This window comes from Gadus macrocephalus, chromosome 6 (genome assembly GCF_031168955.1).
Source record: "Gadus macrocephalus chromosome 6, ASM3116895v1".
In the NCBI taxonomy this organism is placed as follows: Eukaryota; Metazoa; Chordata; class Actinopteri; order Gadiformes; family Gadidae; genus Gadus; species Gadus macrocephalus.
The window spans coordinates 11454223-11471523 of record NC_082387.1 but is presented as its reverse complement, the minus strand read 5'-3'; the positions used below and the strand labels follow the sequence as shown (position 1 = coordinate 11471523).

General features: G+C 43.3%; 1 protein-coding gene across 1 annotated transcript in view; it reads left to right on the top strand.

Annotated features, from left to right (window-relative positions):
• Positions 1–12748: 12748 nt before the first annotated feature.
• Positions 12749–17301, top strand: part of wscd2 (WSC domain containing 2) — a 34450-nt gene continuing 29897 nt past the window's right edge. Inside the window, exon 1 of the mRNA XM_060054111.1 lies at positions 12749–13320. The gene's annotated coding sequence lies outside the window, so the exon portion shown is untranslated. The remainder of the gene's footprint in view (positions 13321–17301) is intronic.

Genomic DNA, 17301 nt, shown 5'->3' with positions numbered 1-17301 from the left:
TCTATAGTAGCCCAGAAGGGACAAACGGCTCGAGCAACCACATCTTTTGCATTTTAAGCAACCCTAATCACTACTTGTAAGGTATGACCTAGTTGTACAGACTTAGCAACAAATTAAAATGCATAAATCGATCAATTAACTTCATCACCTGACCCTTGGTTTATCGATGCTGTCATGGACAATGACATCATTTTGGAAGTACATAAATGCCAGCTTATCCTAGGCCATTGGAATGGTAGGGGTAGTCAGTTGGTTGCAATCTGCAACCTCACCGCTAGATGCCACTCAATCGTACACACTCTTTAAATATGAACTGGTAGGCCTAATCATCTTTCCCCCGGCCCCTCCCTCCACTTTTACCTCTACTGCTTGTTTACTGTCAAGGGCTTGGGGTTCAGAGCTCGGTCCTATGGTCGCTTTCCTAAATTAAGGGCCCAGGGGTCAGGGGTTGAGGTTCAGTGAACATCTAAGAAAGTTCCAGGTTAGGAGAAGGTAAGGGTTAGCCTCTCAAGGGGAGAGCTCAGGACTCCTGAACAGTTAACACACTCAACTGCAGTGGTACGTTCCTTTCCTTAACCTATTTGTGGGTTGGATAGAGTCCTGTAAAGAGTAGCCTACTCGTCTGGTCTCTGGGAAGTACGTTTTTTTCCGGGCTGATGTAATGGGAAAATATTATTTTCACATTCCGTTTCTCTAGCTGCCTTTTGTATTGGCCTGTTTTCTTGACCCCCTGGGGAACGTCGAGAAGCGAAGGGTTTCCATCTGATAAGGCACGGCTTCGAACCTCTTTTCGGGCTGATTTTCCATGCAGGGGACCTCAGCTTTGTGTGATATATAGTAAATGAAGACCAAATATATAGCTTTAAATTTACAGCAATACTGCCGTTCAAAGTCTTGAAATTATACGGAGGAGGGTTGGCTGGTGTCATATTTGTTGGGAACGGCAGTGTCGTTCCTGAACGGCATAAGCCGTTCAACCTGAACGGCAGCCGTTCCAGAACCCGTTCCACCTGAACAGCATGTGCCGTTCCAGAACGGCATATCGGCATAGTCGCAGTGGCACGTGCCACAGGCCAATCAACGACCTTGGCGCTACTGGAGAACCGTCCCAAATGTACCACCATAATTGTTATCAAATTGGATTACTCTTTATTCTCGAAAAGTTTTGACAGTTGTGATTGTGATTGACTAAGTCCGATATTCATACCACAAAGCTAAAAATCTGCTCATCTGGAAATCATTGCCCATTTAAAAAAGCTCAGCTCAGCTCAGTTCAGCTCTCCCGTGCACCACATGGAGAAAAATACGAGGGGGTCCGTCCGGGGGGGCTCGACCCCCCCGTTTTACCGATGAGACCCCCTGAAAGCCTCAAAAGCAAAAATTTGAGGGGGTCTCAAATTTAGTAAAAAAAATAAATAATACATATTTTATTGTCACTAACGGTCACTGAAGTATTTTTAAGCTCACCATGTCCAGTATTCAGAATTCAAAACATTTATTAACAAATATGTTATTTTTTGCCAAGCGGAGCCAGCAAGTCCTGTGTACGTATGGAAATTATGCATGTTCGCCAAACAGAAGAAAGACGTGTTGAAAAGTCATACTATAAACGGCTAGCAAGCGAAAGCTAAACCAGAGTGTATCACTCACACATTTGGGTCCATTCTAACTTAAGGTAAGAGGCTATCTTTTAAATCTTTGCAGTGACTGAATTGTGATGATAGAACTGGGACATAGGGACGGGTGCACTGTGCATGATGAGTGTGTGCAACTGTGTGCATGCATGTCCTTTCCGGCTTCGGCATACTGCATGGTTATGAAGGCTTCGTGGTTGGTTGTGGTCTTATAGTGAAGCAGCCTAGCCTTGCAAGTTGGAATAGGCTAGCCCTGCCCCTAATTGTTTACGTGCGTGCGAGAGCGAGAGAGAGCGCGCGCGAGAGAGAGCGCACCTGCCGTGGTGTCATGTTTGGCTTGTGTAAAATTTTGTCAGCATCCGCCGTGGTTGGACGAATGTGCTTTGTGTATGTGTTCAATGATGTATCTGTCTGATCGTATTTGCTGTAGATGGATTATTAAATAATGTCACACGATCGGTCATAGACTGCAGGCTTTCATTTGCAAGTGCACTGACTGATTGCGTGCCCGTCTCCGATAGGCTATAGGCCTACCTGGCATTTATTCAGTTGTTGTGCGCCATATTGGTGCCAATTATTGTTTTGTTTGCATTGGAATGCACAACTTTGCCTCTCCTTGTTATAAAACATTGTGCGTCCAAACAACTTTAGCCAATGCAGCCTCCTATGTCAGTATTACACAGGAGGCTGCATTGGCTAAATTGTTGCTTTTTCGTATAGGCTACTATAGCATATCGGATTATCAACAATTGTTGTGTGCGGGTGTGTGTTGTCATATATTTCGCACACTGGAGATAACGATTTCGTTTCCAAAAAAGCAAAGGACATGATTCCTATTTATACAATGGGAAAATAAGGATTCAGAAAGCTAATAAATTTGCCGCTTTTCCACTGCATGGTACCAGCTCGACACGACTCGACACGACTCGACTCAGCTCGCATTTTTTGCGTTTCCACCGCGGTACCATGGTATCTGGTACCTGAAGTGGCTGCTTTTTCTAGTACCTACTCGCTCTAGGTTCCAAGCGAGCTGAGCCGATGCTAAAAGGTGACGTCGGCAGACGGCCGGCGACTGATTGGCCAGAGAGTGTGACGAAGTCACGAGAGCGACATGGCAACCATGCTGGTAACATCCATAGCAGCGCCGCAGCCAACATGTTCCACTTCTCCAACTTCTTCAACATGCCAGCTAATAATAGTAATGCGATCGATGTCCTCCATTGTTGTTATGTGGGTTCTGTCCATGTGTGGGTTGCGTATGTGTTGTTTGCGTCGCGTACACAAATACGTCACGGCCCTTTCGCGCAGCCGACCCCGCCCACGTCCAGGAGGTACTATTTGCGGTGGAAAAGCACCCGTGCTGCTACCGTGTCGAGTCGTGTCGTGTCGAGTCGTGTCGAGTCGAGCTACATGTGCGGTGGAAAAGCGGCAAAGAGAGAACATCAGAACCACTTGCTCAGCAGGACAGATTTGGCCCTGGAAACATTCTTCAACTTTCCAACAGCGTCAGGCAAAAAGTAAAGTTGAAACCGGTTTTGTAATAACTTCAGACCTGCTGTCAAGTCGCATCATTCAACCGCGTTTGAGCCCGGCCCTGCACTACGTCAAAGTTGGGGGCTGAAAAGTAGGCCTACCTGCATGCGGACAAGCTATTCAGCCGAAGATCATCCAGGCGAGATGATTTTTGCAATTACATCGTATCTGTAAACGCGTTGAAGCTCGACGATGAGCGGCAGTTGCGCACCTCAATTATATTATAGAACAAGCAGGTAATCCAAAAAGTTCTTCCCTCTGGAGTTTATCATTTGTTCCCCCCCCTTCCCGTGGTCCATGAGCTGGATCTGGTTGATATGTGTCGTGATTTCCAGGGTTCTTGCAGATACCACGCGCTATATGTTTTGAACACATCTGGGTTTGAAAAAAATAAATAACATGTTATACTTGCTTAACCCATAGGGGACAACATGAATACAGAACAGAAGCAATTTCCAGCAGAAACAATTTTTTTTTTTTTTTTTTTTTGACAATTATATTTTTTTTTATATCATGAGCTCTATGAGAACAATAAGACACTAAACTTACAATTTATACACTGAGTCCCTCCAAAGTCTCTGCAAGAAACTGCAAGTTGCAGCACCACTATGACCACTAGATGACAGTAACGACTTGTAAAAGTAATTTAGTTTCCCTTTCATTGGTTCTCAATTGTAGAAATGTATGTTTAGAGAGCACTGAATATATATCTGTAAAAATAAGTCCGCGAATTTCGTCATGGGGCAAGGCCATGGGGAAAGGCCATTTGGCCTTTGGTGTTAAGAATTATTTTAGGGCTCAAAGGCACGGGTGCAAACTAGTAAGGACCCAAAAAGGTGTCAACAATTTGTTTTGCATGCAAACCTAAGAAATTCAGCGTTGGGTGTCCTTCAAATCAATCAGGTCATATTTAGCTTTAATTGTTCTACCCAAGTGGCACACAAAAAGCCTGTCTGGGATATTCAGACCCATTTATATCAAGCCGTTATTAGTATCGCAAAAATATGTTTTGTTAGCAATGTATTTCTTCATATTTGCCTAGCTGATTCCTCTCTCTAATTAGAGCATCATTGAGCCTCAAAACCACTCATTTTGAATATAACTAAACTAACGTCCAAATATCAAGAAAAATATGATACCCTCTATTATTTATTTAAGAAGTCATCCACAGTTTTGTGCATGCTATTTTGACCGTGGGAGCTGTAATGCTGGGTCGGGCCTCTGGTACACTGCTTAGGAGTGGGCTCCTCCAACCTTATCATCACATGTAGCATTCAATTTATAACGGATGTCTATGTTGAGCTAATATTTAATGTTGCCATATTAACCCACATTGCCATCCATCATTTGAAATATTTGAGGAGATATGTGTAAGACCTACAACTGATTCTTATCATATTGAAGACTTGTATTATGGCATCAAATCAAAAGCCTTATGACCCAACCCGTCTTGCTGGGCTTGAGGTTCATCTAATAATAGCACAGATATCATTTTCCCGAACCTCGATATTATGTATAATGATTTATGTTTGTGTAAAAGCAAAACATGTTACATCACCCAGGGTGGGTGATGTAACACCCAGGGTGGGGGGGGGTTAAGGGTCGGGGCCCTTGGCCGCATGGCTAAGTTTGGGGCCCAGGGGTTATAGGTTAAGGTCCAGCGACCCTCACAGAATATTCCAGGCCAGGAGAGAAGTTTAGGGGATCTCCCCCGGGTGGCTGCATCCACACCCTCCCTTAGCCCCCTGAGGAGAGAGCTCACCCAGTCTACAGTTCTCACACTCACCCTCAGCGTGTTGTCAGTTCTTTAAGCTCTTCAGACCCGTCTTCCCCGAGGCTAGATCATCACATGGTGCAGAAAGTGGGTTACAAGTGTCTTCGTCTGGCCTCTGGGAAGATAGCGCCACCACTTTGAGGTTTGTTAGTTGTTCCCGGGATGGCTGGAAGTCCTCTTCTTTTACAGCACGCCGGGTTTGTTGGCCTCTCTGCTAACGAAGGGGTCAACGCTCTCCTTCTGGTTCCTCTGGTCATCTGGAAGCCCAATTAACATGCTTACTCTTTCTTCAGCCTGGCCTGGCCTCTCTTCATCCAGTTGTGTTGCTGCTGAATTTTGCCCTTCAGCCTCTCACAGAGAGCAGGCTGAGGTCAGTGTTTTATTCTGCCTAGTGTGTTAAGCTGTACATTGACATTTTTATGACAAGGCAAGGATCACCTTTGTACTTCAGAAATGCAGAGGTGGAAATAGCAAAGGTAAGTCTAGGTATGAAACACAGATTTAAAATATCAAGTGAATGCACTTTTTCTCAAAGTGTTACATATTGTGGCGTTAACAGAGTTGTATTTGATATTGGGCACATTTTCACTTGTGTTTCTGTGCTTGCATCCAACAGCTGGTCATTGCATTAGCTTTTCAACATATTAGACAGCTTCAGTTAAAACAATTGATGATCGGAAGATGACCTTTTCCATTTAGTGCCACTACTGAAGGGACGCAATAACAGTAATCCATTCTGTGTCTTTGTATGAACATTTACAGGCGAATGAGTAATCATTTGCTTAGTGTATAATTGACTGTGCCCTAACAAAGTGGCACCATGTAATTAAGCAACCATTCATTAGCCTTAGCGAATATTCGTTCGACAGACTCCCAACACACCAGCTCAGCACATCAGCACATACAGTTGGCGTTTTCAGAAAAAAAATGGAAACCCATAGTCGTAAGTGGGTCAGTGATTCCTTCCTCTAGAAATAGCAAATGGGTTGCAATTGCTGGTTTATTGGCTAAATGGAAACACATTCAGCCCACACACAATCGTTCAGCATTTTTTGTACTAAATGAACAGAAGTGTTAGGGAGGGGGCAAAGGCAAAACAAATAAGCTTGGTTAAATGTTCTCACACCCGCTGGGGAAATAATGGGCACTTTAAGTTGCTTTGCTTTTCCCACCTCTGAGTTAGATGTCATGAGAATATTATCCACAAAGAATGACCCCATTGAGACAAGCAGATATCGAAAGGGATGATTGCTTGAATGCTAGATTTAATTACTGGCTTTCAAAGTAACATCCAGAGATTGGTTTTGTAACAATGAAATCGTTGTGCAGACTGTGAATAGGTAATTTACACGCTAGGGAATGATATCATGACTATAGCACTAAGCATGGGTATAATGCTTATAAACATTCAAACACACTACATACTAGTCAGCGCTATATCCAGACATGAAATCATAGTAATAGGAATCATTCAATGCTAAGAGCTATACGTATTAACATTGTTGAATACTTTAGCAACAAGTTTGCTTTGATTGTCAAACTATTGTCCAATAGCCATTGCTTAGAATGTAATACAATAGTCCAATAACTATGGCTATGATTACTACGTTAGTCTGATGAATTATATTTATGGAAAGATGGATAGGTAGATAACTTAGGGTTAGACGAGCACACAGGGAGAATAGCCAATAGAAGCGTTCCCATAATTAAGTGTGGAACAGCTGGGTTGTCCACATAATAGACTGTTTGAGTGGGCGAGTCCCAACCGCAACCATTGCACTCAACTAATTCTCCTCCTCCGCCTCTCTCTCTCTCTCTCTCTCTCTCTCTCTCTCTCTCTCTCTCTCTCTCTCTCTCTCTCTCTCTCTCTCTCTCTCTCTTCTCTAGCAAGCCCGTATGCACACACGCACGCACGCAAGCACACACACACACACACATACATTTCCACCATATGACTTTTGTGACATAAATAAGCCACACCGCAGTGGGTTCTAATTAGGGTGAGGAGGCAGGGCACAGCCATAACAACATAGTGGACAAGCTATACGGCGAAGCTCCTTGCACAAGATGAATTGTAACACACATCCTAAACTAATCAAGCCTGGCGTTTCATCTGGACAGATCTCAGTACCACTGAGGTACCGATGTACTCCCAGGATATGAGATGTGAAATCCAACCTACTGTGACATTTGACTGCGTTCACGTAACTCAAACAAAATTTGGTGTGTTGTTTTCCATGTTAAGGGCTACCTTGGTACTTGAGCAGGGAGAAGCTGTTTATTGAACCAGGGACCTTCCAGCCACGGCTGAACGCCCAAACTGCTGTTTTGCCCATCATGAGCGTCCTGTGTGTGGGTGTGGGTATAAGTATGGTGTTTGGGGGGTAAGTATGGGTGTGGTTGTGTTAGACTATGGACATGGGTGGGGGGGTCGACCCCAGAACCTTTGGAGTGTGCGTGAAACACCATAACCCATGTACTCTCCTGTCCATTGTACACTGGGGTTAGCATTTATACCAAAGCTATGGTATATCCATCCATGCTGGGATGAGTGCCGTCCCACACTGTGGGAGACAGTTCAGACAACAACAAGCTCAGAGGTGAGGAACCGGAGGCATCACGTGAAACCCATTTGGAGAGTCATCATTTTTTAATACTGATGGAAGGATGTAGGTGTCCCGTAACAGGAAACCCAATCTCCATGGAAACTCAATTAGGCCTAATTTGTCTGACTCTTTACTATGACAATCTGGCAAGAATAAATGGTGAGTAAAAGTTATGTAACACTCATTCCCCCTGAAGCGATAGTGCACAGGATTTGCATTTGTTGCTTAGAATAATCTCCTTATTTATTCATGTTTGTACTAATTGTATTAAGTGTGTTGCTTTAATAATGAGTGATCTATTTTTGTAGATTTCCAAGAGATCTGCATTGCATTATTAATGTGCCTCGCCTTTCAGTAGGCACATTCAGACTGAAGGGATAAAGACTGCTATTTCAGTTGAATCTTCAGGCTCTTTGTCCAAGGCCTCACCCAGTGGCCATTCAAGCTAATAAGACACCCATGTGCCTTTTTCATAATAAACGCCAATCTACTATGTGTGACGATCGTTAATAAGGGAACGATTGTCACGGCTGTTCACTGTACTACAGCCCAATTTGTTACACTCCTGTCGTGTCACGCGGTGATTCAGAGCCGATTTTTCAGACACCCCATGCTCCTTTTGTGGGCTGTGTGCCCTTTCAATGGGCTCCTTCACGAGACAGCTCTATAAAGACAACTCTGCTGCAAGCCATGCAGTAGTAGTGCAGTGTTTTATGTAAGCCCTTTAATTTGAAACTCATTCATCACAATGTATTTTTGTGTTACAGTAATCAATCAACACCGTTTTTAATGTGTATGGTTGTACATGCTTGTTTTTGTCTTCAGTATGAGTTTTGTGTTTCAACAAAGAAAGGAAAAAAGAGGGTTCGTCTATTTGCAATCACACACCCACACGCACACACATGCACACGCCACACAGTTTCGACTTGTTTTTGTTGTTATAACTGATAAACTATGTTGAAAATGTCACCAGCACCCCAATACTTAACTAGATGTTAAGCACTCCCCTGTAATTTTTGTGGAATTACAAGGAGGTCTTTGTTAGTTAAAAACTAAGAGGCCATCCAACTTCCTCACTTCCATGACCAAGCTTCACAAGGCCCGCTGACTGGTTCGCAGGGAGGAAGACAAGCGGGCGTGTGAGGAATCAAATCAATGTGGCAGATCAATAAGCACACCAAATCATTATCAACCAATCAACTGAACAGCCGGGGTCATCAGCAGTTTGGGTGATTAAGATGTAGGCGAACTCTGAGCTCCACCCCTGTCTTTTGGTTCATGTGTTTACTGTGAAGGGCAGCATGTTGTCATCGCTGTAAACTGGATAGGTACTTCTTCTCACTTTCGGGAATTACTACAATAATGATGCAGGAGTGTTTGGCTCCCAGACATAAGACTGAGGATCTCAATGTTGTGAATTCCTTGAGCAAGATGCCGCTAAATTCCCTTTAAGTCAATTCAGTTAAACAAAATGCATTTTATTGTCGATCATCTTGGACAATCAATGTGTGCTTGTAAATGCTAAGGCATGTCTGAAGGCTTGTGTGCTTTTGCAAATGTGTACGTGTTATATATGTGCTTGCTTGCAAACCCGGCATTTTCTCACACATGTTTGTCTATGAGAGACACACGCACACACACACCCACACTGTTGAACTCCAAACTGTTGGAATGACCGTTTTTGCTAATAGAGGAATTGCAACAAAAAAGAGGACAATGCTAAAACAAAGGAAAGGCACAAGAGGTCTAGAGCTAGAGAAAGACAGGACAGAACTGCGGAAGCATCCACATGAAGCGTGGGAATACATAGTACCACTAGAGGTACTTGGTTCTGCTGACGATGAACTTCTGAACTTTGTACTGCTGACATGAACACAGACAAAAAGCAGGGAGACGGGTCATCTATTCAGAAGAATGGGGAAGCAAGTGATGTTCCAGCTCAAGAAGAGGGTTAGGTTATAAAATGTTGTGGATTGATTTGTGAACAACCAAAGCTCAAAGGAACTATATGTAACTAATTGACTCTACTAAATCCCAAAATGACAATGATATGCAATCAGAGATTAAGGAACCATCACTAAAATAATGACTTGTCTGACAACGATGCTACAGCCGGTATGTACTTGTTTTAAATATCGGTTCTGGGTTGGAAAGATTTTCTTTCTATTGTTTGTCATGATACACTATTCTCGGGGTTACCCGATATAAAACAAGTTGTCACATAAGCACACTGTTCTGCAGCCATGTGGGTATGCAAACAAACTGGATAAACTGAGATTGTAGTAGATTCAACCCGACATAAAAAGCCTTGTACTCTTTCGAAAAAGCTCCATGAGCTGTTCTGTGCCAAAACAGGGGTTTAACCTTGGAGTTGGATTTGAAAGATAGAGACAGTTGAGCCCAAAGGATATCAACACGGATGCCACGTAAGCTGGTTTATAATTTGCAAACAATAAATGAACTGCAAATGTGTACATTAACTGATAAACTTTCAGTGTAGGCCTTATCATCGCTTAGCGTGTGAAAATACAATTATGGTGCCTGGAAAATATGTATTTTTACATGACGTACAATTTATAAAGAAGAAGACCAAAAGAAGAAGACATGTTTGTATATAGCCCTTTATCAGTGAGGTTCTTGTATACAAGAGGAGAAGTGAGAAGTAGAAAGGGAAACAAGTAATAGACGAAGAATGTACAAGTAGGACAAGGAGACTTTGGAGAGACTCAGATTGGCTGTTATCCAACGGATTGTGAGCAACTCATCTTTGCTTCAACTGATTTATCAGTATTACATTTTGGATAACACGAACAATTCCTCTTCAAGAATTTGCATGAGCTCTAACTTGAGATACTGCTTTGGTTTCTTATTATTTTCTGTGTCTCGGGCTAGAGTAAAGTAGTCTATACCTGGCTGAAACTTGGTTATTGAATTTACCCATGTCGACTTGAGCAGTGTAAAACCAAAAGTAGTTAATTGCAGAAATAGTAAAATTATGATTGAATGAAAAACTTTGTAACTAGGGTCAAACCCGTTGACGTCTCAGTATGTGTTGCATGGGTTCAACCCTACTGTGGGAGACTGTCTTCTACACCTGCTAGGAAGTAACCGCCACACACACACACACACACACACACACACACACACACACACACACACACACACACACACACACACACACACACAACACACAAACACACACACACAGCTCCTCTCCGGCAGACATGTGATTTTTATATTCCACCCACTCAAGTTACTGGGCTCTGCAGTGCAAACGTTGCAGGTTCCCATCTGGAAGGGAACAGGTCAGATATCTCATGATAATTAATACAGGCTTTAAACCTCAGAGACAGACACAATGGGGCCATGGGACTGCACTGGACAAAGCTATATTGTCAGTGGTTGGGGGGATCACTGCTGTTCTGTGAGGAGGCCCTTGTGATGAAGATGATCTTATCTACGGTATATCCGCCAAGTCACAAGCTACTTATTTTAATAATAGCATACACTTTGTTCTCATGCAATGCTCATTCATCAATCATCACGTTGTTAAGGAAAGAAACTTGAAGCGCTCAGTGATACATAGCAAAGACTGGGGAGCATTCTCAATGACTTCCGTCGATGACAGGAGTGTTAGTTCTTTGTACAGACAGACAGACAGACAGACAGACAGACAGACAGACAGACAGACAGACAGACAGACAGACAGACAGACAGACAGACAGACAGACAGACAGACAGACAGACAGACAGACAGACATACATGATTAAATACTTTGGGTGGGGACCCATGATGAAACGTGTTTGTGTATGTGCGTGCGTGTGTGACTATGAGCTATGTGCATAGCATGCGTTTGCTTTTGCAATAACAATGTAAAGAGAGATTAAAAACAAAAGCAAAGTACATAAAAGGATCAGTATGCATCTCTGTCCGTATATTTATGCATAAAAAGAAAATATAGCCTTTTAATTATCCTACATTCAATGTAGGCCTACACTTTATCCACAGAGGCTTACAAGTGAGGCTGAACATAGATATCAAGTTTATGTATACAACATCGACTCACTGTATAATTATCGTTTAAATGCAGCTGTTACATATAGCCTATACAAAAGCCCGTCTTGTAAAGCCGAGCATGAGTTGCGTTGTGTTGCCGCGATAGGAACCCGTGCTGACTAGGGTCACGGCCGGCCCTCTAATCCAACGTCTCTCTCTCCAGACACCGCAAGAGAATCCCTTCTAGGGAGAGATCTCCACCTCCCCACCACAACCACCACCACCGCCCCCCCCCCCCCCCACACACACACACACACCGAGGCTGCTGCTGAAATATGCAGCGTCATCTGGGCTGTGCCAATACACAACTCCTCCAGGACAGACAGTGGATAAGCCCGTAATAACTGTGATGGGAAGGATCAAATCCATTCGGCCACAGGGGTTGACTGGAGAGTAAGAATAAATATCACGTTGTACAGATAATGTTATCTATTCCCACGGGTGCAATTTGTGTCACAGCGATTACGTGACGGAACTGGCCGAACGTAAAACTTACTCAGAACGCGGCGCTATGAATAACAATAGAAAACCTCTAGTTTTCGTGGATGGTGGCTGTATGCGCAGCGTCAACGCATCATAGCTCCATTCGTTTGCACTGTATTCGTCCGGTATGCTCCTCTCTGCCTTCTGTGTTTCCGCTGTTATTATGGGGTGACCCACGATGCAGTAAATTATCAAATTAAAGAAGGCCTCTATTCTGGTCTCCAGGGCATACATGCGCCAATTATGTCATTACATGTGGGAAAACATATGCTGATTTACAATAACATCCTAGCCAAAAGTCCAAACCCAGCAAAGAAATACAATAAGAACAATAATAAAACTATACAATTAAAATAACTGGTTTTGAAAATACAATAGGCCAACAGCCCTTCTGAATTGTTTATGCTGATTATAAATGACAGGCAGCATTGTATCTAAATAAATAGTAGTTGCTAATTAATGAAATAAAGGTCATAGCTGTAATTTCAAATATAATTGGCACACAGTCTTTCGTGTGCCGTCTTTTTAAGTTAAGACTTTACAACATTACCAGAAGACAAAATCCTCACATTAAATTTGTGCGCATCCCTTTCCCTTTAAGTCCAGCAGGGGGTGCTGTTCTCCTCCACTGAGCGCTCGCGACACCGCGGCGTGCGCTCAGTGGTGCTGTGCGGCGTCGCGTATCTGCAGGGTTTTATTGGACACGGTGTTTGCAGAAAAGACACACACAGAGAATAGAATAGGCTGGCAGGTCCACTAGCCGCAACGTACCGCCCGCCATGGACTTGTCGGTGTTTGGCTTTGACCTATATGAAGACACGGTGTGGAGGGGTTTGGTCAGTTTCACTGGGATAGCAAGGGGAACGATTGTTTGCCTAGGCTTTTAAAAAGGGGATTTTTTTCCAGCGTCTCTCGTTTTTTGTATATTAAAGGCTCAGAATGTAATCGTATTGGTGACAAGCGGTGCATTGGACCTACCGAGACTGAGATTCTGTGTGTCCAATGATTTAGGTCGACTAGCGGGACGGCAGGTATGGCTCATTCAGACCGTATAGGCCTGTCCGTTTGGCGGATTTTTTCTTCTTTCAATTGTTAAAAGGACAATTCAGGAGCACCGCTCCTCAGATGAAGGTCCTTTCGCGAGTTGAATCTTCGTGTGGATGTGGAAGCGTCACAGACCCGTCTGGTGAAACGGATCGGACCCCAGCGCTGCCCATCCTACACGCACCCCAGGTAATTCATGCGGTGCATGATTCATACAGCTACGAAACACACGTTTTATATACGACTCCAATGTCTGCAGTGAAGCGTTCAATGTTTCGTATGTGTTATTATGGACTGTACATAACGTGTTTCTGTCGTCTGATGCTGTTGTGGGCGATTTACATCTGTAATAACCTACTCCAATTTCGAAGCTCATAATAAGCACTTTTCAAGACTTCAATGTATTTTTTTTCCTGATTCATCATTGATCATTTGAAATAACAATTGAGGCCATAGATTTTATTTATCTTAAATAATCCCTTCTTTAGATTTGCGTTTACAGGATAAATACACGAATGTAAACGGTTTGTCAAGTCGTGAAATTGCCACCTAATCTTTACTTGGCACTCATTATTCACGCTTATAAGCCACATTTAATGCTTTATTAGATTACATTTGACTTAAGTAGACTAGCGCTTAAGCCCCCTATAAGTAGTGTTTGGTCACGTGTGCGTGGTAACGGCAGACCGATCTCTTATTTAAATTGCAATACAACATATAGGCCTATAGGAAAATGTTATGGTTATTCAAAGTGACCGGCAACCACGGTCTTAAGGTTTTTCCAGGTGCAGCCGAAGCTGGCCTTGACGGTTGACATGGCTCCCCATTTCTCTGGAGTGTGAGGAAGCCAACTTAATTAGAACCCTTGCGCTAATTCTCCACTTGTGCTGCAAGTCAACATTGGACAACAGACCCAGTTAACCACCGACCTCTCCTCCCACAACTGTTCCTAAATCCCTCCATTAGCCTATATTCACCCATCGTGTCCATTGGCAGTGTTGGTGTGAGCAGGGCTGTGGAGTGATGCATTGTGTTCCCTTATACACAGTATGCCTGGGAAAAAAAAGGCAGCAGGACAGACCTCCCGAATCATGCTTTCCCTTGGGGATATACAGCACTATATAAAACAGAGCATAATTCACCCTCCGAGGTGACCATGGAATAACCTACAAAAAGAAATATCGACAAGGAGGATTTAAAACGGAATCAATCGATTCTCCTCACTGCTGGTTCAGCGTGTTGCAGCATGGAATTGGATTGGGTCCACCCACCCCACCAGCCCGTGCCAACCTCCCCGCCCGTCCCCAACAGCAGGACTCCTCCTGTGCCTGCGATGCTCTGCGGCTCGTTGTCCTAGTCGGTTAGAATGGATCTCCTGCTCGACTTGATTAAAGCAGGAAGAGCAGGGCGTCCCCGTCCCCCCTTGACTCCCCCGTCCACCGTCCCCATCTCCAACAGTCTCCTAGCGATGCTGCTAATGTACAGAATAGTGCTACTGTCACTCTCTCGGGCGTTTCAACATCCCCACCAGCACCTTGTGGCGTTCAATTTGTGTGGAACGCCCCAAGGTGCGGATGCTTTTTCTGGAAAACTCTGAAAAAACACATTTGTAGTTAGTCGTTGAGTAGGCGCTTTTATCTGAAGCGACTTAGGAAGAGAGGCGGAGGACCATTGAAACATCACTAACAAGAGCACAACCCTAAAACACAGAACACAAGGGGATAAATACTCAAAGATAGTTTTACTAAATGGAATGTTAGGTGACTCGGGAAGTCACCCGATCTGCCGCCTGCGAAGGGCCTCGAATGTGGCCCAATTGCACGAAGCCATCGATATCCACACAAGAAGATCGGCATTGAACGTCTTCCAGGGCTTCGGGCCCTCACTTATCTCCTCGTCCTCTTGGTGACCTCGTGGATCCGCTCTGCATCGCAGTGGCGTGGGGCTAACCACTAGCTACACTGGATAATTTGCGGCTGCACTCCCATGTAGCATTATAATTAAGGACCCAAACTCTGTCATTAGTGCCCCCCAAACCACTTATTTGCTTAGAGAGCAGCCACACAAAGACACCACCTCACTGTTATTTCACTCTGTGCCTCAGGGAGTGGCATTGATTCATAACCATGAAGTTTGTGGATGTTAATAAATTATAAGCATTCCCTACCTTCTTTTTTGTGCAGCTCAAGATGATTCCTTGAAAACCGGGGGATGAGTTTAGAAAGAGGTTAATCTCTTTGGATTTAAAAGATGCAGGCAAGCAAGCAGTCAGTTTATTGCATACACAGAGAGTAATCTGATGACTGAGTCTGGGATCATCGTCTGGATTGTCTTACGGTATGAATCGGCTATGGAATGATTGATGATATTATTGGACGAGATAATCACCCGGGAGACAAGCCCCTTCCATAATACCTTCAAATGAAAAAATAAAAATGGAGACAAAAGGATCATGGACTTAAAAAAATACAAGCTTTGGAAAAGATGCACAGCAGAATAAGCAATTCTTATGTAATAGAATATATACATTTACATTTTGGTGTACTTATCTACGCTAGATTTATCTTTACATATTCACATTGAAACCTATATTTTATTTACTGCATTGGTTGCTCTGCTTCTTCATATGGTAAACCAAATGCTATTAATTATTCCATAATGTAAAGCCTACAGTCATTTCAAACACTCAGTCATTATAAAAGAGACTGGAGGTTTTTGACATTGTCTCCAACAACAAGACTAACTATATAGCAATCTGAGCAATGTGAGCATTAAACCCAAAGTAGCATTTGAGGTCAAAGCAATGGTTCTACACAACTTTCGGTTTAAAACAAAGAGATACCAACGACTGATAGCTAGCAGGCTAATGTTGGATTAGCCAGAACTGACTCACATAAACAGGGATATCCGTGCTTGAAACAATAACACAGAAGAGATGAATACTCCACTGCAGGCAAGTGCAACGGCAAGGAATTTAAATAAACGTGGAATGTTTAGGTTTAATACCAAACAGGTTTTTCTCACAATTTGCACACCGTTATTTTAAACTGTAAAATAAATCCTTCAACACACCCCAGGCATATAATCTGTGGCGTTGATTATGTCAAATGATATAATTGTGAAGAATGCATAACACAATAAGCAGCATAAAGGACCTACCTCTTTCGACCTTGAGGAAATTACGCAAAGAACCAAATTAATTACCTTCTGTTATAAAACACAAGCGTAGCAGTTGACTTTGCCAAGGCTCGGCTAAGTGGCTTGGCTTGGTACTTCCGACAGCCAAGACACAAGAAAAAGCAGTTTATTTGAGCGTTAGCTAAATTTTCCACGCCAAGTAGGGGTACTGCCATTAAAGAGCAGTGTAGTGATGGCAGGTTCAACCTGTGCTTCCTGATTAGTCAATGCAGCACAGGTGTGTAGCCTCACCAGGCCCCAGAGTCCAATCAGCCTGGCCCGGGCCAGTTGAGGGGGCTTTAAAGGAGGACTTTGGGATTTTGCAACCTGGATCAATTTTTGGAATATTTTGGCTGTAATGGAGTATTGCAGACAACACAGCGTTCACACTCAAGTATTGAGCGTGAACGCTGCAGCCTTAATCCACAATTCTGCAATGTAATCCTTTGGGACAATTCTGCCCGACCATATACATCCTCTTAAAGTGCTTATTTTTGCCACGGACATTATGGAAAAGATCCCATTTAGGGAAATTAAACTTTTTTGTTGATATGGTCTGTTTGTTGTTATGTCCAACCAAGTCTTGATAAAAGAGAAGTCTTGCTAGGAGATGTTGTTGCAGGAAATGTCCCTATTGTCATTCAGCCTCACACACACCACACGCTCCTCTCCCCAGCTGTCACTCACATCTCCACTGTTCCCACTGTTCACATCGTTGGCCGTAATTGCCACAAAGGATAACACTGAAGTCCGTTTTTGCGGAAAACGGTTTCAGTGTTCTCGCTCAATACTGGAACAATTCGAAAATTGTTGTCTGCGTTGATTTCTTACAACCAAAATGTTCATTGAATTGGAGTCCATGTTGAAAAAAAAAACCTTTAACCAGCTATTCACCACACACACTCCAAAACAAGTCTCTAAATGTGTTTTTGCCTTGTGGCTGAATCCAATAAAGGTATGGTGGTTGAATCATATATCTTCTCAACGTTGCAT